This window comes from Danaus plexippus, chromosome 26 (genome assembly GCF_018135715.1).
Source record: "Danaus plexippus chromosome 26, MEX_DaPlex, whole genome shotgun sequence".
NCBI lineage: Eukaryota > Metazoa > Arthropoda > Insecta > Lepidoptera > Nymphalidae > Danaus > Danaus plexippus.
The window spans coordinates 4,887,317-4,909,086 of record NC_083554.1 but is presented as its reverse complement, the minus strand read 5'-3'; the positions used below and the strand labels follow the sequence as shown (position 1 = coordinate 4,909,086).

Sequence of the window (21,770 nt, the reverse complement as noted above, 5' to 3'; positions counted from 1 at the left end):
ATACCACTCGATACATTCATATTGCTTCTATTGTTATGGACTTTGAATTAAAATATATCGTAAGATATCCACCATAGCGATTAATTAGAAATGTATGTTTGTTTGTTAATTTTATTATTTTTTTCTAACCAACAGTGAATAAGGAATTTTGTATTCAAAATGTGTATATATATTTTATTTATATTAGATGTTAGAAATATAAATATCTTTACAGTATATAATAATAGTTAACGCGTCAGAAGGTTGCGTTATATTTTATTTTTGCATAAAAAACTACTACTACATAAAGGGGGTAAAAATACAATATTATATACTCATAGGTATATTATATATATATCAGATAGTATGTAGCTATTAAAACCGGGTAAACAAATAAATTGCTCTGCATTAAAATACTTTGCAGAATCTCTTTTGTATTTTATCATCTGTTACAACATGAATTGCTTTATACGTGAAACCAATTTAACGTGGTCTAATTCATTGTTTGTGTAAATGTTAGTTTGTCTACACACATAAATTTACGTTAGCACGATAATAACTGCTAAACTACAATAACAGAATGCTCTATGTAGTGTTGACGTCACACTGTCACATAACCTGCTTTTCGAGATATTAAAGTAGGTGTATATATCTTATAATTTATTGCACTCATGCTTAATATATTATAAATATTCAATATTTTTATTTCAGTACATATGAGGTTATAATAAAATTTTATTTATTTTTGTTCGACAATTATCATTTTTTTTATTTTTTAAATACCAATATGAAATAAGTTATACAGATATTTGGAACCGTTACGATATTGTATATCATTAAATATATTAGATTGTAATTCAATGATTGCAACAACATGTATGTATGTCATTAATGTTAATATACATGGTGTTCTAAATTTGTTTTACATGTGTGTGTGTGTATCACGTGTCTGTGTGTGATGTCACTATTGTATTAATACAATACATAGATACATAGTCTATTATCAATTTGCATTATATATGTTGTGTCATATATATCTGGGTTTGAGTGTTATTAATTTATTTTCAATTATCCATTTGTAATAACGTATGTGCTATTAGAATCATCACATGTCGCTTGATGATAGATAGATATTTTTTTTTGTTTTTGATTTTTGTTATTATGTAGATAAATATATATATTATTATTTATTGATCTATTCACGTTGTTATTGTGTATCCATTTTGAACGTGTTACCATACATGTATGTATGTATGTCACATATCTATCGTACCGTTCGTTTGATTTGTATGCCGTGTTCATAAAATTTTATCCATTGTACCTACTTGTGAATGTGGACCGCACTTAGCTTGTCCATAGAGCCAGTGAAAGCTAATATTATTGAAAAGATTTTAAAGCATTTTTATTTTGTGCCCTTTATAAAATTTATTACTTAAATGCCCTGCGAATAAAAATAATAATATAGCTTTTGTAATATTGTGTTTATTACATGTTTATTATTGATGTGTAAAAAGCCATACAAATAAAAAATATATATTGTTATAATGATCACGTTTCATATATTGTCTTATGATAATTGAATGACGTATTTTTTCATATTCGTGAATTAAACCCTTTGATACAATCGAATAGGCACAGTACATGTGTGTATCTAAAAAAACCTATTTATCATGTGTTTGAATAGTGTATTGTGAATGAGGCGGCCGAGGTCGCTGCATACTGAGTGCATTGATCCCTAGTGATGTTTGCTATTTTGATAACGAGAATGTTCATTACATGCATACATGCATGCATACAGACACACACGCTCATACTTATATACATACATACATAGCGATTTCACTATATATGGAGGGATTTCTGTTCAATGCATTTGCTTTTGTCTTAAGTATTTATTATAATAGAAGGAATACGTTCTCATTACATTAGTTGCTTTAATTTTTTTTTTTTTGTTTACAAACACTGTTCTTCTGTTTTATCATTTTTCCTTTCCAAGGTATGTTACGTAAGTACGTTACGTACTACGTCAGGAAATAACTCGCGTATATATCTATATAAATATATATATATCCGGGGTGTGCACAGAGATTGGGATTGAGTAAGCAGATTATGTATGAAAAAAATAAGCAATTTTCATATTAAATTCCTCCTCTAAAACATTGATAATATTCGCGCATAAAGTCACAGCAGTCCGATCAGAACTAACATCTATATATTTTATAAATCTATCAACTACCTCTTAACTACAGAAGTATCTTAAAACGATTACGAGCTGTTCATCAGTGCTTTATGATTAAAAGAATGTAAGAATTAAACAACAACAGGTTTAGTTGTTGTATGGGTAAGTCGAGCAGTGATTAGCATTTATAATATATATATCACAGAAAATAGTTTAACATTACTTCATCATAAGTTACGGAATAATTATTTTTTTTATTAAATGCATTGTAAAGATATTAAGGCTGTTGTAAAATTTTATTAATAGCTTCATACGTGACATAATTTGGTTTTAATATATATATTATATATTTATATCTGATACATAATTAGGTATAGTTTTAAAGAAATATTTTATTAAAGAAATTAAATTAGAAATAGCATTACATCGGTTTGTCTTAAATTACATTTGAAATGTAAAAATAGACCTAATCTCCCAGAGGGCGAACCGACCCCGGGTTAGCGTAGTTACTTGGGAGATATCTTAGAAAAAGTACAAAACAAAGTTTGAATGCCGACGAGGAAAATAGGCTACTGGAAATTTATTGCCTTTGAATTTACCCCTAGCAGTTCGTTTATTATATACATAAAGATTTTTACCGAGAATTACGACTTGGAAGGAATTAATCAGAATAAATATACATAAAAGTCGTTTGTCTGTACTCTACATTCTCAGATAATGTTACCTGCATGCTTCTATATCTGTTACTTATTTGTGACAGCGACACTTAGTAGTATTATCTGATTATAAGGAGATTGATAGATGTGTCGGATTAGTGTTGTTATGTAAAGGTATGGTGTGTGTAGTATGTACATCTACACATACACACACACACATATACGCGCGCGTGTGTGTGTGTGTGTATGTGTGTTTACAGATTGATATTGTCATTAGAAATCTACGATAAAATATCTCGTGTGAAAAATACGCTGTCTTAATAAGAAACTCAAAAAAATCTTTTCATCTATCTATTATTTTATTATTCAATACAATTTCTGTTCTATGTATTCTTCTATCAAGGTAAATAACAGAGAAAAGCGTTTTAAGTAATCCTCTGTCCCTCATCGCTATCATTAGGGAAAAATATGGAAAATGGAAAAGTCGAACGCGACGCATAGGTATATATGTAAATACGTCTTATTGGTTTTTCAGAAATTCATTATAATAATAAGGCCGCTGGGAATTTTTTATCTGAAGGGTAATTGCTATGAAATATGCTATATATTATATAGGTACTTTGCTATGGTTTTGTTTATTCGATTGGATAATATCTAGACACGACCCAAATTTATCATCCGTGACTCGCTGCATCAAGACTTCTTTGTCGTCTTGCCATTGATATCTCGTATTGGTATTTACAGCTTTTATTAGTATGGAGTGTTTTTATTCTTGTTCATATATTGATTGATAACAATTTACTTCATTTCAAACAACACAGAAGTAACTGACTCGAACATGGACAGCTAAACAATATATATTTTCCTCAATTTATTAGCTATTGTTTTACCTGTTAATCCACCAGCGCTCCTTATATTTTCCTTTTAATTTCTGTGAAGTATCGTTACGGATATACTAACGAAGTTAACTAGCATGTTTTGTACTTAAATAATGACTTTAATTTAGAAACAAATATTGTAGATGTAGTTTTGTTCAAGATTTGTAACATATATTAAAGATATTTTTTTTCATTTTCCAATTTTACTTCACAATGATATTATTTTTGATGCTATCTAGTTCGCCCATAATATTCTCCCAAATTTGTTCTGTGTAAACAAAAGTCTAAAATTCTATCCTTCGTTTCAGGTAAACAAAGTGGTAAACAAGAGCTGGAATTAAGGTCGGTAAACAACTTTATCCCTGGCTACCGAAAAGTAATTAGTTTGTTTTCATTTAGCAAATTTATTACATTAATATGATCAAACTATATCTATGCTATGTTTATATAACTGCGGAGTGTACAGTCGTTATGTAAGGTTCTGACGCCTTAATACGTGATGAACTCTGTATGGTGTCAAACTTTGTATCGTATGATACGATCGCGATCGGAGCCATCGGCTCTTGTCTTTATACGTCAATTGTTATAATGTTCTTTGAACACGCCATCCGATACCTGACAGCGGAAAACAGTATACAGCTCTTCATCCGATTACAGTACATTGTCGTTTAAGTCACTTTAGTCGGTTTTCAGTCAATATAATTATTATTATATAAGAAAGCTTTAAACATACAACCGATACATATTTTATTGTATACAATAATGGCTTCTTTATCTGTTTGTTATCTGGTGTCGAGCCAAAAAGTTTTAAATACACATTTAAAGAATTGGAATTATAAACAATTTAAATTTTTCAACGAATATGTCTGAAGATGGTGTTTAAAATTAACCTTATGGCAGTAGCCTTATGGCAGTAGCATGACTTTTCCTCGAATACTTTGGCTCAATAATAATTTATAGTTGCCATCAAACAAATTTGGTTTCCGAGGAACTATATAAGTGAGAGTATATAAGCTAGCGATGACGTCATAGGTTAATATACTTATATATACATGTCACTAGGTCCATAAGGTTAGTGCAGTCTATAAGTAATATGCATCAGTTGGTGCTAAAGTGTGGGAATCGAGAGCATATGGTGCTCAACACAACAGACATTAACACAATGGTTTTTTTTATAATAGTTGTATATATTTATTTATTGTAAGGAGACACACAGACATACAACATATTCGATAATATACACAAACACATATTAAATGACGATATAGACTAGATATAAAATTCTGTATGAACATGTCATTCGGATAAGTATTAAAAAAAATAATTACAACATCAAGTTAGTATTTACAAACATTATATATTTTAAAATAATTCATACAATGCAGCATCCAATTAGAGTAGAAAATAAAAATACAAGTTCTTAAAAGTATTTAGAAATATACGAGTGAGATGTGATCTTAAAACGCGTGTATTACAGCGCAAAGAGCTCGTTCCAACCAAATCTTAACAAATTAGACTTTAGACGGATCACGCTTAATGTATATATTAGATTTCGTATAAATGTCTAATATAAAATTGTAAATTTTAAGTAACATTACCATTGACATATGTCTATATTTGTCGTGACATTCTGATGCAGTTTCTTAAAACTCGAAATTTACCACACACAACTTGTGCCGTAACTTCTTACTAAAGAATTTTTTCTTTGGTATATTCTATTAAAAAAAAAGTTATTATAAAGTGTGCAAAGCTTACGATATTACCGAGTAAACAATTAAAAATAAAGGTCACTTTCAGAAAGAACGAGTATGCTTGATTTTATTACTCGTAAAGCTATTGCTGTATAATTAAAAGTAAAACTTAAAAAAAAAATCAAAAGCATTTAAAACAGAAATCAGGAGTTCTTATTTCGCCGAGATGAAGCACATGTTTAGTTCAACTCGGGGGTGCGGGGTTGAATGGGAGGCTGTGTCGCCACCAGCCCGGGGAGCGACCCCAAAAATAGCGTCCGGGATTCGTTCAATGAAAACCTCCGTTGCCATAGTCACTAAGGGGGGAGATCCGTTGTGATTACAGTCTTAAAATACTGAATAATTTACATTTAAGTTTATGAAATAAATGGGGACGTTTTTTATCGTATTTATGTAAACAAAACGTACTTACTATATAGTATATAGCTTTTTATTATTATTAAATTCTATTTCAATGTTATAATACGTGCAGGTGTACTTAAGTAACCCTTATGATTAAAATTTGATTAAACCACAAGTATGTATTGATTCAGAATATCATTCAGCTGACTGATTATAGTCACAAAATTTCAATATTAACATAACATTTAATAATATTTGCAATACATTTGATATTTTATCTCTGCTCCTGGTCCGGTTCAGTCGTCTGTAAACTGTTACTGTGTTTCATAATGCTTTTTAATTGACTTTCTGTTTTCTCTTCACATATATTTCATTCTGTCAATAAATCGTATGTTAGCAAAGATATTTTTTCTATATCATTTTCATTGATATTCTGACATGTTGTGTCTAATATATTTTATATTGTTCTGCATATAAAGAAATTAAAAGTAATTTTAAAATGCAATGTATGTATATTTTTTTAACATGCTGAACGTTTTCTCGTTTTTTATTTCGATCGTTTTTTCCTATAGTTATTTTTTATTATACGATGCTATCCGTGTGTTTGTCCATCCAATACGTTCTTGGGTTACGTGTATTGTATGACGGCTGAGAAGTCTTATGGGAACACAGCGGACGGACAAATATACACTGACGTCACATATTTAGGTAAGACGCGGCTCCACGGTGTACAATACAAACATACACGGACTTAGACGTACAAATATCGTGGAAATTCATACACATATATTTAAATATTTTGTTCCTATGTTTTTCATGCTGCAGAATTTGAAAACGAAGTGTACTTCGTCAAAAGAATTGAATCAATTCTGAATGTATTCTGTATTGGGTCGAGTTGAAACTTGAAATCAGCATTCGGCCTCGTCAGGCTTGCCTAACATTTCGTGTTCAAAGAAATCACACTAAGATCACTGAGGCTGATAGAAAATGTATGGGTCTTTTATGTTATCTGACCTTGGTACTTATATACTTAGTAGATAGTGGGGTTAACATTTGTCTATATACGACTAGCTCTTTCCGCAGCCCTGTCCTCTTGATTGGAAGGTAATTTCGTCATGAAACTATTCGAGTTTCTATGTGGGGAACCAGATAAAATTTTATTAAAATCATTTTACCGCCTCAGTACTGAAAAGCTAATAGAAAGGCTAGTGACTCTCAATTATTACGCAAGTATGGATAAGCCGTCTTTTTTTCTGAATTGAAAGTTCTAAATATTTTTGTTTTTTTTTTTACTCGACGTTAAATTTATTGAACTATCTTTGAACGGTTTAAACTCTGTGAGAAATCAAACAAATTTATTTGATTCGCCTACGAAATTAATGTACTGTAGGAATTTCTTTATTCGTCGATCAAATTAAGTAAAATAAAAAAGTCGCTCTTCTTATGTTTTCCTTCGTATGAAACAAATTCGTAATGATTATGAAGTTAAACATGAACATATCTGTACGGTAATATCTGTTGTATCTTTGTAATGTATTAAGTACATATATGTGTGTGCAAAGTTTAATCTATTTACAGGGGACCGTACGTTGGAGGTTATTAAAGCACTTGCCCATAAGATTTAGTACAAGCTTTATGATGGCTTGTTTATTAGATAAATAAGGATGCCCGCAGACCTAGCGCTGGCAGGGTTTATGGATTGACCGAATAGATATGTGTTATGAACGAGATACATAGCATACAGAATATGAATGTTGCTTCAGGTTTATATATATACTTTTATAACCGTGTCATATTCCTAATTATTGCACTTGGATTTCATTGAACGCTAACAGCCAACGTTGTATGGTAACTTGTATTAACCTATGCCCTGTACCGCATATCTTATCAGTTCGATGCGCAATAGCTATAACTAGAGACGTTATCATATATAAACAGACGTCCACAGATGTGTCTTGTCTTGTGCCTGAATCAGGATTTAAATTTTTGCTAGTAATATAATCATCGTATCGTCATGTATAAAAAGATTTCGTTTTAATTATTTATGTATTTTAAATCTCTACATATATATGTGTGTGTACATGAATCATCCTGTCTTTCTCCGCAAGTTTTGTTCTTATTGTCTATTTGGAGCATTTGATTCAATTAAGTAAAGGTCTAGACTCTCGCAATTTAATATATTACCAACTTCAAAGGCGTACGAAGAATATTCGACATTGGCATAACCTTCGACATAATCAAAAATAAATCTAATCTCAAATTAAACATTTATAAAGATGTTGAAAGTATTGTGTCATGCTATACTTTATGTATATTCAACGTTTGACCTAACACTCAAATAGATTTTAGTATGTGGATGCGCACTCCGCGGCGATCAATTGGCTTTGACCGTTTTGTCTCTTGTACAGCAGGGGTCACTCGCTGGTACCTCGGTTTCAATTCTCAATTGCATCTCCGGCCTCACGGAGCAATGTGAGCCTTAATAAAATGTGTTAAAGTCGAGTTTGTTAGCAGTCATCCCATTGGTGGTCTCGGCCTGTGTGAGTAAACTCTGAATGAGTTGGCTCTAGGGTTACCGTGACGCAATCACGTCTATGAATTGTGTTACGTTTTTGAATTTATATACAATTAATTTAATTTCAATTAATTTCAAACAGTTTTGAAGATTTTCACTGTTAAATGGAATCAATTGGATCCATAATTGCATTTTAAATACGTTGACATTTGAGGTATTCCCTTAAATTTAATTATATGTAATTAAAATATATTTAAGTTAATTAATGTATAACTTTCTGTCTCTGTGTACATTTCTTTGGCATCTGTTTTGTAATATGTATAATATTATAGTTACGATAAGTGCTAGCCCTATCCCGTAGCCGGCTGATATTGACGTAGCGGAGGGTGTACCAGAGGGAGGTATGACCGACCTTGGCCGTGACTCTTCCCCTCTGCCCTCCCCCCATCCTTCTCACCCAGCCGTCAGCCCCACGCAGACTCGATTGATTTTCCCCCCTACCACCTTGTGCGTACTAAAAATATTTTTGCGCATCGCTCCTTCACAATTCATATTGAAATTCTTATAAATATATTTTTTTATCAAAGCTTTTGAGATCGCATACGTCATGTTTCTGTTTTTGTTAATCTATTAATATAAATACTTTATACATATCTAGTCTATACTATAAAGCGTCCAATTCAATCTTTCTCCGTACGGTAAACGTAATATCACGTGTAATTCATTACTTCTCCGTACGCTGGAAGTAATAGTATAGGTCTAATTGATTATTTCTCAACAGGTAAGACGGAATATGGCGTTAATATATAAACTCCTCTATCCGGTAGAGGTCTAACAAAAATTTCAGTTATATTCCAAAGAAGGATGAATGGGAAATATGGATGATATAAAACGTTTATCACGTTAGTACTTTTATAGTGTTAGTATCAAGGAACCGACCATTTTTATTTAGATTCTTGAAGGTTTAGTGACCGATTCTTATCATATTTAGTTTTGATATCTCATCGTCATATAGAATATGCTGTGTGTGAGTTTATCACAGAAAAATTATACAAAAATAGATTATTAATTCAACATTTGTTCGTCGTAATACTAAGGTGGTGAACTTAGACTAATATGTGGGTTCAATACATTCAATAATTAATAAAAATATATAAACTTATATATATATTATTCAAAAACTCGCAGTGCAGTAATTTTTCACATACTACATATTTAAGTATTAATACAATAGAGGAAGAATAACATTTGTGTATATTTTCGATTAAAAAAAATTGTTGCCGTATATCAGACGATAATTTTCAGCAATACTTCTCAATACAGATTTGATTTCAAACTAAGTTATGAAAAAGTCGGACAATATATAAGAGGAGTTTAAATTATCTCGATCAATAGAATAAATTATAAATAAATATAAATGTATGAAAAACATTCGATCCTAACACACCAAGACTCTTGACCCACATCTATAATTAATATTTGAGGTTTAAATTGTAATGTTGCGATATCATAACAGCGAAGGCCGTCGCTACATTACAATACTTTATAAGTTATTTATTTGCCTTGGGCCTATTATAAAATAATTTTCGGCTGTGATTGTCTACTTAAACTGTGAATAATTAAATTTCGTATCATTTAACATAATTAATTTCGTCCTATGTCTATAATTTATGTACGTAATCGTTTTGGCCATAATTTGACAAACAAATAACGAACGTGAAGTCTTTAACAAGGTTGTAAACAAAGCAATAAGTGAAATTCAAAACTGTTTTCACATTCGTGTTCGTTGCGAGCGACTTTAGTTACTGAAATAGACGAAGTCTGTTGGAGGCCGCTTGGAATATTTTAAGTTAATAATAGATGGGCGGCGTGCCTAGTTAACTGCAGTTTACTCCGCTTCATGACTGTCTTATGTACTTTGAGTTTGTATATAATGAATAACTATATTATATTAATAGTGTATAAAGTTGTTATAAAATCATTTATTTATTTATTAAATTGAGACTTTCACATATATTAAATATTATTTTAAATAATTAGCTCTGCGATCATTATGTTTTTGCAATTTCAATATGTAGTGTATGTTGCTATTATATGTATATGTCGTAATTCATTAATGTGAACGGGATATTTTTTCTCGGAACGCCAGCCGACCCGGATTCCTTGCTGCAAATAAATGCAACTCGCAAAAAACCGCTTTTACGCAACTTGTTTGTATTCGCTCGTTCTTTTGAGCAATCATTTCGATTGTTTCCCACACAACGATGTATCGTATGGTTTGGATTATAGAAAAATTACTTCCCTCACATACAACTCGATCTCTCCAATTGAAGTCGACGTGGTTGTTACTAGTTAGTAGTCAAAAATTGATATAGAGGAAGCTACCACTTTGTTAATTTTAAACATCGGATATATGATTGTCTTCAAGTACCGCCCACAGAGACGTACCTTATAGAGTCTGTTAATTCGTAACAATCAAATTCACATTCTGTATGTCTAAACTCTAACCGCTACACGAATGTTATGCTATTATCATGTTTTATCTGAGCCTCGCTCAGCCGGATTGGGAACCGGTCGTAGTGACTTTGATCGGAACCGACCCAGCATGACCCCTCGAGCTGGCCTGCCGACACTGGCTTTCTATATAACGGGAGGTTCCGTCATGCTGGTCACGTTAGGTCGGCTGGTCAACAACGCATGCGGCTCTGCGCCCGCGCATGATGCGTTGAATTTTAAATATCAACCGAATGTTGTATTGAAATGTGAGTGGGAGGACGTTTTTGAAACGAACGAACATCCTTGACTTTTATAATACTATTATATAGTGAATATAAAACGTCCATTTTTAGTAATTTTATGTGTATACTGATGTAAAAGTAATCGATACAGCGGTACGTAGTGAAATATCGATTAAGCGTGCGGCCTTATAAAGTTTATCGTTTGTTGTTCGATAGTCGAAGTGTTCTGTCATTGTTACCTGGTGATTGTATTGACGTGTCCAGGCGACCTGCAAACAACGCTGACAGACCTTGTGATTAAATACAAAAACATCAACTACTACACCGAATGACCTTTCGTTACCAGCTATTTAGTTTTCTTTTATTGAGTCTCGAATTATAATTAATACATCTGGATTTTATTTTTATTATAACAAATATGCTGTTTGTATATCCTAGAAATATATATTATGTATTTATTCGTGTGGGCAAGTTCCTAAGATAGTTGAATTTCACTTGGAGGGCGTAGGAGGTGGACGCCTTGACCCGGTTGTTCAGGAAACTTTGGTCGATATTACCGCTTTCCGTAAAACTTATATGGCAACAAAAGAAGGCAGTATCGGGAGACGATTGTGGCGATTAGAAGATGTGAATCTTAATAGTATATGTGACATGTGTCTCTTTATATGTAGTGGGTATTTAAATAGCAAACAAGACCTCATTCTACATGATTTGTGACTGGTTTTATTCTGTTTCATATTTCCATATAACTATTTATCAAGTACGAGCGAATCAATTAACACTTTTAGATATCAATGGTGTTCTTTTTATTCACATTAACGCAACTTAAATACATTTTAATGTAATTTTTTTTAATTCTCTTATACATTTTGCACTACGCAATAAAAGTTACAGAGAATCGTGCGTCCAATTAATTTGATTAAATTGCCGTCCCTTGAATGACGCGAGTGTTTTAATGTGTTGCTGTGGTCAGAAATGTTATTAGGACATTGAATACATTATTATATGTAATGAAAAAAAGTTAACACGCCTATTTATAGATAACCGCAGCGTGTTGAAAGCCGGTGTTGTATGTGTTGTTGAAGTGGGTCGCGGCAACGGTTTTAGTAGAACAGCGTTACATGGTTTCATTATGTGTCCTATGCCTTATAGTATTTATATATGTTGCTAGAGAGTAGGTAAATTATATTAGTATGAATAATTCATTTATTACTTCTGATAACGCTTGCACGATGACGATGCAGATCGATGGCCGAAAGGCCTTGTCGAACGATTGTTATGGGTTCAAGGTTTATATATATATATATATATGTATATATATAGTGATTGTGTATTGAGGTCAAATAACAATAAAGTTACTGAACACTGAACGGTTTCAGTTTTTATTACTTCTCGGTTTGTTACATCAGGAATTATTACAAAGTAATATAGATTAAAAAAATCTATGCAATATGTAAGTCGAGTTAAAAATTTTTTAGTATAAAAATATTTTTTTATACAGTAGAAAATATGGTGACTTTTTATTTTAATGTGGTATATTATATATAAATTGAAATATATATAAAAAAAATAGATATTTCAAATAACATTACTAATTATTATCTGTACATAATAACTACAAAGATAGTTTTTTGACCTGTTCAATTAGTACCAAAATATATGAGTATAATTCCTTTAAAGTTTAACTAACATTATGTTATATGTTAGCTGAAATTCTATAAGCAGAAATAGTCTTTGAGATAAACTAATATATATTCATATATATATATAAAGCTATTGTCGAGTGTTGTAAACTTAGCTATAACAAATATTATAAATATTGGTATAAATATTGGTTATTTAAAAAATGTTGGAAGCGACGACAGTTGTGTGTTGGGTCTAGTGAGCGGTCGCTAACGTTACCAACAGCTGGTGATGGTAACATCTAACTACTACGACCTCACGTTACGTCTAACGTTACGAGAAATGTAATCATGTATACTAGCTTTGCCCGCGGTTTCAGCCGCTCTCATGGTTACTGCTTGTAAGCTCCCAAAGGTATTTTTTAATGCCACATGCTCTATTTCGCGTAATGCTACATAGCCTGTAGCCTTCCTCAGTAAATGGTAACGCAACAACTATTTTTGAATTAACAATTGGTAACAATATGAATATAATTTTTTTGACGTCATAATCTCAACATCATTTATATCAAATAAAAGTCATCTGGAAGATAAATGTTTCGTATAATGTATTGACGTCACCATGATCTAGAATTATATATCGTAGTAGAGCAAAAAAATTTATTTTTTTTGCACCACTAAGCTTTAATGTGTACTACTAGTTATGAAATAAATTTACATCAACAAACAAAATATATGACCTATGTGTGACAAACATCTCATTCGACTCTGCCTTGCCTCGGAAACGTATATTTCTAGGGCTGCATTAAAAATATTTTTACTAGTAATTATCTTTATTAGGTTTATATTGAAAAATATTTTGTCTCGTATGATAAGGATTCATTGATATTGTTTTGTTACATAAGTCTTGGTTGGCCCGCGATTGACGTAATTTGTTCGGCAGAAATTAGCGATTGCTGGTGACGTGAACTTTCAGATATTTGTTTTGTAACTAAATAAATATGTTCAAATGGTAATGTCCGCGAATAGAGGGATATATGATATGATTTTAATTTAATATTTTTTTAAATTGTATGTTTTTTATCATTATTATTTCTATACTAGCTGAATCCTACAATTCTCTCCGCGTTAAATTATTAGTAAAATTTTCGTATAAAAATAAATACTTTATATATATTAAAGGATGATATAATCATATTAGGCTTGGGACCAGAAAATAAAATTTTATTGTACTCTATCTATGTATGTTGATTATACGATTCGATTTTATATATATTTAAGTACTTGTTTTTACTATTTTTATTGACTTTATAATTTATTTCAGGTAAATCAACTGCACAATACAAACTGCGCAACAATAAAGAGACGATAAAAGGTAATATTATATATATGATTTATTCCCAGCTTTTATATACTAATAATAACAATTGGTATCTAGTGGAAAATTTAATTCATTGCTTTGATTGAATATTGTATAACTAGATGCGAATTTCTTAAAAACAACTCTTGACTTGCGTCTTCGTCTTTAAATTCGAACAGAAAAATGGATTAACTAATTTTCTTGAAACTTACCTATATGGATTTTAATAAAATGTGACCTATATAACGAATGTGACCTCTCTTTTGACCTCTAGCTTTATCACTAGGTACTTACTATAAAATGAAATTAAACATCTCGACCGACCTTACAAACATTTGACAATATGATCGCAGCCCATAACGCTTTCAATTCATTCATAATTTAACTTTTATAAAACCTCAACTTTATAATCTGTAAGTCTGATTAGTCTAGACTCGTGCCCCTCTCGAGCCTTTGTGAGTCTATAAATTTCTCTAGTTATATTTTTATATGTGAATGATAATTCTATTTAAAATTTTGTTTATAATATTGCGTGGTACGTGTGGATGTTTAAAATGTTTTGATCCGACATCATTCATTCATTTTCGTTTATTTTTCTCAAAACTACATTAAGTCTTATATAATGAAAAATCTGAACATTTAAATCTGACTTGAGATTTAAATAGATAAATAATGGAATATAGTATTTATTATTATTGTGAAAGCGTTTGTTTACAATACTTTTATCATTGATATGTCAAGTAATGTGTCTATAGGGTTATGTATGTCAAGTATATAGTTATATACTTGAACCATACTTGTGCCGTCCAGAGGTCTCATACAAAACTTATTGATTATAAGATCCAATAATGATATATAAATAATACAGACAGTTATTTTATTTTACATGTTTTTCACTTTTTTTTGAATCATTTAACTGTTATCGATATATAGATTTTTTATCTATTAATTTTTAATAAAGAAAATCCACTTGTATTTTATAATTGAATCGTGTAATACGTTGTAAATATACAGTAACAAATTTTATTAATACGATAATATAAATGTGTAGTCTTCACGTTGATATATCCTGATTCGTAGCCAAGAAATATGAAATTTTAGTCTGTTTATATAGATTTATATAACTCGGTATGTATTAAAGCTTTCAATAGTAATAACAACGTGCCTGATGAATAGAGAGTGGCGTTATAATATTTCAAATACAATTTAAATTGAAGGTTGTATAAGAAAATTAATGTGATTTATGTTGAGGGTTGTACGTAACGCGGCAATTTATCATAATTCCAATAGTAATAACATCTAAATTTGATATAATGTTTCGTTAATAAAACGCAAAACCCCCGCTACATTTTGACGAGCGGTCTACTTGATTCGGGTCATTATTCATAGACATCGGACGTTCTCACTAATTTAAATGGTTTTAACTGTTATTAAGCTTAGTAAATTTGTACGGAATAGTTGTCCTTTATGAATTATACAAATGGGTCAATTTAATATCGGTATCGTTGTAGTATATTGATCTGACATGGATATTTTTTTGGACGTTTGTAGCAGTATGTATAGACAATCGGACGTGTTGAACTAGTTGATTATCGTAATTATAAAATTAAAAGTATTCTTTACGAGAGATAGATTTTATTTGAGTCATATTCGTATTTAAGTAAAATATTCTCTGGATATCTGTTGGTTTTCATAATAACTGTTCTCAAAGCTGAAGATGTGTTTAACAGGTATGTGCCGGAACTAGGTCTAATAGTCAAACAATTCACTTGACTAGTGATACAAGAGCGAGAGTCTGACAGAAATTTCGAATAAAATGAAGGTTGAAATCAAACAAAGTCACGGTCTGAGGTATTTACATAATAAGAAATAACTTCTCTAAGATTTCCAAGATTTAATGTCGGAAAATAATGTCGATGAATTCAGCTCTCGTTTCACGTTGACTCGCCTCGATCGATGGAAACGTGACGAACCAGAGCACGTGTCACAACACACAATGGCACGTTTAATTTAAGGAGAATTCATAACATACCTTATAGGAGTCTTGAACACCTGATATTGGTGGATGGTGCGCTGCTTGAAGGTTACGCGCCAGTTATACTCGAGATTATATACATATATATGCTATATTAGAAAAAAAAGACGTTAAGGTGCACGCGTGGCGAGAAAACTGCGAGATAAATATGAATCAAATATGAGAATATTTACTATCAATACACTCGGCTCTAACTGAAAAAAGTAAAATTATATGATGTCAAGCTATTATTAAATTTAAAGTTATTTAAGTTTGAAGTCGAAATATTTTTATTAGCGTTATCAGTGACGTCAGATATGGGTTTTTATGCACACCTATACCATAGCTTGGTGATAACGCGGACGGAATAACCGCTATCAGCTGATATATAACAAAATGAACGTTGTATACTACAGTTTACTTGAATTCAGATTTCGCATCCAGATCAGACTGTTAATGTAGCAGCTTCGCAACTCAGGTCTCATTCATACAATAGTTTTTGCTGTATATGGAACATACATACATACATGTATACATATATCCTACAGTCTGCATTGACAATATAATCTTTATGTTTAATTCATATATCTATTCATAATACATTTGCCTTGCAATGAGAGGTTTGTTGATTTTAGAATAGATTTTAAAATAGATGTGAGAAAATATATGTATATCTGTTCTGTACTATCTAGGTTTATCATATATATAACCATTTAATACCGCAACCTCTTTTAATATTATCAGAAAGCTGTAAATACTGGATCTCAGCTTGTATTTATTCGTTTGGGAATTATATACATTCGTATTATATGAAGTTGAAGTGATAAGTTTCTCGGCTCTTTAATGTATGCAGGGAACAAATGAGATGATAATTTTATAGAACCCGTCATTCATGCGTTCTATTCTAATGTAGCTCTGTAATAGATTGACAATTTTATCCTAATTCCTAATGTATTAGAACGAATTTAATCTAAGAAATTTTTATTTATATATGCATATATGTTATTTTATCATATTTAAATTTATGGTCAAATGTAAAATTAAATATTATTAATAGTTTAAATATATATATTGGTTGATTATATGAGATTTATAGAAGTAGGTTAGTTTTATGAAAGTAGTAAAATATAAAAAATGAAAAGGATGAGATATTAATATTAAGGGAATCATAACGAAGCAAACAGCCTACCACGGACGGTATGCTTAGCACAAGTTTGTATTGTCTTACTATATACGAAGCGTTTCAGGTTTTTCTTTAATAATCTACGGAAATACTTTAATGTGCGAAAATTAATAAACGAAAAACTTTAAACGCTTCGAATGTAGTGTTACAAATCAAACTTGGGGTAAGCGTACCGCAGTAGCTTTCTTGTCGTTCTACTTTGTATGAGAGTCGTTATCTTTGTTACTGGTTTATAATACTTTGGTTTTATGATAATTTTATGTTTATTGCCAGGTTAAGTAGGCATCCTGCAGATTAAATTACTTTTGCTGTCTTAAAAATTAAGTTTTAGAAAGTGCTAATTTACGATATATATGGGACTGTAACAAAATGGACCACCGCGCTAAGTATCTTTAATGTTTGAAATGTAAAATTTTACTCTTATATTTTTTTATTACGGATACACTTCCAATCAAGCAGCTATGTTAGTACAACATCAACTAATCAGTAGTCAATATTAAACTACTTTCATAGTCTCTGTACATTTATCGATAGAATCAGTCATTTGAACTACACAGTCAACACTATCTCAAACGTTCGTACGAAACAAGTTACTTTCCCTTGTCTCTTAAGACGCGTTTAGATAAATTACTCACAGATGATTAAAAGAACGTTAGTAAGTAATAATTTCAGTACGGTTTAATTTGATTCGTTTTTATATTTGGTTACTCTGTTTCTGAAAAGTAAAAAAATTACCTTCAATTAATAAATCTTGTATAATTGCTTTTTTTTTATCTCAATTAAATAGTTAAAGTTTTTATAATATTTCATAGACATATATAATGTTTACATAGTAAGTGTAGATTTTGTATTTAAACGAAATTGGTATATTTTTCCTTTAGATTTTTTATTATTATTATTATGTTTCTAGTGCGGGTTTTTCAATGTAATAGGTAACAGGAGTAAATTTCAACTAATAGTTATATTTTTAAGTTGTTTTTTTTTCAATAAGAACCTATTACTACCAATATATTATAAGTATAGCTTGGACGAAGTGTTGACAGAGTCTGTCACAACAAGAATCGAATACGCGACACGTCTAAATAAACATATTGCTCATTTTATAATACACGCCATATGTAGATGAAAATTAGATTATATTTTAGACAATGTTATCATTTTAGAATACATACAGGTCAGAACTGTAGAAGTCATAAAATGGTCACTAAGAAGCTCTTTCGTTTCAATCTTTTTCTCTGTGACTCACTGAATTTTTTATCTTAAAAAATCTATAAAAAATTTCTCTTATAATAATTAATGAGTATATAGACGGTCGGAAATTAGGCTAATTGATAAGTATTTCACAATACTATGTATTATATACATATAATTATCAACATTGTACAGATAATGTGTTTATTTCAAAACATATTAGGTAACTTCTCGATGTTCTGAATACAGTCTTTTCGGGTCAAGGGTCTTTGAATATGAAATTTCGCTTTTTACTAACTTTTGTTCGCGGCTCTGTCTGCACATATGTCGATCAAATTGCACAAAAGAGTATGATCTTCACCGAGGTCCTAGCTACATCATTATACTACATAATACAGTGTCAAGAAAACCCTTTAAGCCTTTATGAAGAAAAAAATTGCTAGGATGAATGAAAATAATATTCGTTGTATATAAGATTGATTCGTTGTATATTTAAACAGAAATGTATCTTTAAATTATTAAATACATAATGTACAGATTTAATAAGACCCAAGCGCTGATAGAAACCACTTGATTGTGCAATCTGTGTACATAATGACGATAGTGAAGATCAAGTATTTAGCAAACGGTATATTAATCACGTGCTGCATGAGGTGATGCGGCGTATCGGACGGATCAAAGGAGGAGAATTGGGTCACATGTGAAAATCGTCAACGGAAGGTGGCCCGCCTTCCTGAAAACATTTCTAGTAGTATATTTATGTTTAGTTTCTCAGTGAATCGATTCGTTACACATTTGACAAGGACAGTATATAAGAGATATTATTATATGTAACATTGTACATTGATTGTACGTATTTGTATATACACATATGGGTGGCGATAAAACGAATTGTAAATTTATATAAATCAATTCTTAATAAAGGTTATTTGATCGAAAACAAAAGTCCAGATAGGTTCTTCTTTAGCAAGAGCGTTTATTTTAACTGAACGCTTATAGGAAATGTTATAGTGATTCAATATTATCAGTACGTATTAAATCAATTCTCCTCACTTACGACGCTCGCGTATGTTCCTTTATACAACTCATATCTAACACTATTCACCGAACATACCTATACACTATAATATTATTAAAATTATCTATATAATAGTATATAATAATTTAATACGATTTACCTGCATACTAAATTAAAGTAGTTATTATGCTTTATATTGATTTTAGAGATTGTTTGCTACAATTATATTATTTTAAATGAACATCTTTTATTTTACAAACTTTTTATACGACGTAGACCTATTAGCTATGATAGTTGTATTTAGCTCTGTGCATTTAATATAATTTCTGTTCAAAATGCATTTTGTTTAAACTAAAAGTATATTGTCCGTCTGGGGAGTGTTAAGGATGAGAATACTTGCATTGTTGTTTTAATAAAATATTTTCACTAATATTTATGAGACAGATTCTTTTATTGCGAAGATTTAAAAGTCAGTTAAATATTAGAAAGCATGGAATATATAAGCACTTTATTTTTGTTTTTTTCTTATTTGTGCGAGTTCTCAGGGGACAAGAGTAATTATTTACTAATTACTTATCCCTCAATAGGTATATATGTTATAAATTTATATTTTTGTGTACTGACAGTGAAAGTGCAAATCAATATACGCCAGTTAGGTTCATGTAAACGACTGTATATTCCTATCCTACGTATTCCATCGATACTAATTTTCCCAAATGTAACTCGATCGCCAGCCAATCTCAAACCGGCGACGCATCATTACCTCCCGGGGCTGGTGGATGTTGGTCCGTCTGTCTTTTTATATCAGATGGCTCTTCGGTGTGAGACACAGTTAGACTTGTATATTTAGATTGGCTTTCAAATTAAGGTTTTATAATGTATTAAGATTATATTTTAGAATGTGGTAAAAAAAAATATCATCGCCTACATGGTTTTTTTCTAAGGATTATATTTCCTAAGGTTCCATTGACATAAATATAGAATTTTATGTGATTTGTGTTTATATACGTCGTCATTTTATTTAGTTAATTATCTTCTTAACGAAGTGTATGTCCTTGTTGCAGGTAATCTCGCCCGGACAGTTCCCATCTAATCGCCGCAGACACAGACGTTTTGATATATTTAAAAATCACTTCAATCAACCCGCGGCCCTGCTCGCTGTTGATAGCAAATTTTTATCACATGCTCCTAGCGAATTTCCAACAGCTCTCAGTTTTCAACTGAACGCTCGCATGAACATAAATTTTTCGACACCGTATTGCTAAATCGAGAGACACATGGTAGAGTTTCTGCCATATACACCTCTATGCCGTGAGTATTAGGTTCATATTTCGATATTCGTGGGTGCAGAGTGTGGTTTTAATTCGGTTCAAATATTTGGCCGCAGTCTCGATACCGTACTTAACCATTCGCATGCGAATGATTATATCGTGTTTGTGACGAGTTGTTATTTTTATAGTTTTCTATATAAAAACACGTAATTATTCGACTATAGTTGATGTTGATGGTATAATTTTTTTTTTTTATCAAATTATTCTTTATAGATACCGTCTGTGAATAATTCATTTGTATTGAGTCAGATTGGGATTTTCAATGTATGGGAAATGAAAGTTGAACGTTGCGAAAGTTCGGATGGCTTGCCAAAAGTTAAGGTATTGCGTATTATGATCAGATGTAATGAACAAAGAATGGGTTGTTAGTGTCACAGCTGTAGGACGTTTTCAATATATCCGTAATATACTTGAATATGATATTTTTTTATCGTATAGTTATTTCGTAACTTATTAAACTCTTAAGGTAACGTAGTCATGGACGTGTGGCATTTGAAATGTGAAGTTGCTCAATACATTGACAGCTGCTGTATGATCTATACGCGCGTGTTATATTTCATGCCAGTCGTATGTATGTATGTGTCAATTCACTAACTTTACAATTTTGAAGTATTCACAACAAAGTCTTCTTAGCAAGTGTGTAGAACAATTGCTCCTAGAGTTCTTTAAAGCCTGTCTTGGGAATCTAAGTCATCTGTACATATAGGGTATGACATACGTTCTGAACACTCTCATTGTTTGACTTCACTTGTGTATGTTTGTCTGTTTAGCGTTGATGACGACGCACTCTAGAACATTATCATTCAGTTAAATGTTACACGGGACTCGTTGTTTTATGTCAGTCAATTGTCATAATTTTAATAGTAAAATGAGAACATGCATAAAAACGAATCGTTGCAATAAAACATTATTTATTTACAATACATATGATGAATATAAACAATTTATGATTTGTTCATCAGACTCTCTTAAAAATACTAGCTAGCTAGGTAACTTGTATTAAATCTAAGTAT

General features: G+C 31.0%; 1 long non-coding RNA gene across 1 annotated transcript in view; it reads left to right on the top strand.

The window, feature by feature from the left end:
* LOC116774493 (uncharacterized) overlaps window positions 1–21,770 on the top strand; it is a 39,770-nt gene that overhangs the window by 5,925 nt on the left and 12,075 nt on the right. The window contains exons 2-3 of the long non-coding RNA XR_004353774.2: window positions 13,985–14,035; window positions 20,491–20,737. This is a non-coding gene — a long non-coding RNA (uncharacterized LOC116774493). The remainder of the gene's footprint in view (window positions 1–13,984; window positions 14,036–20,490; window positions 20,738–21,770) is intronic.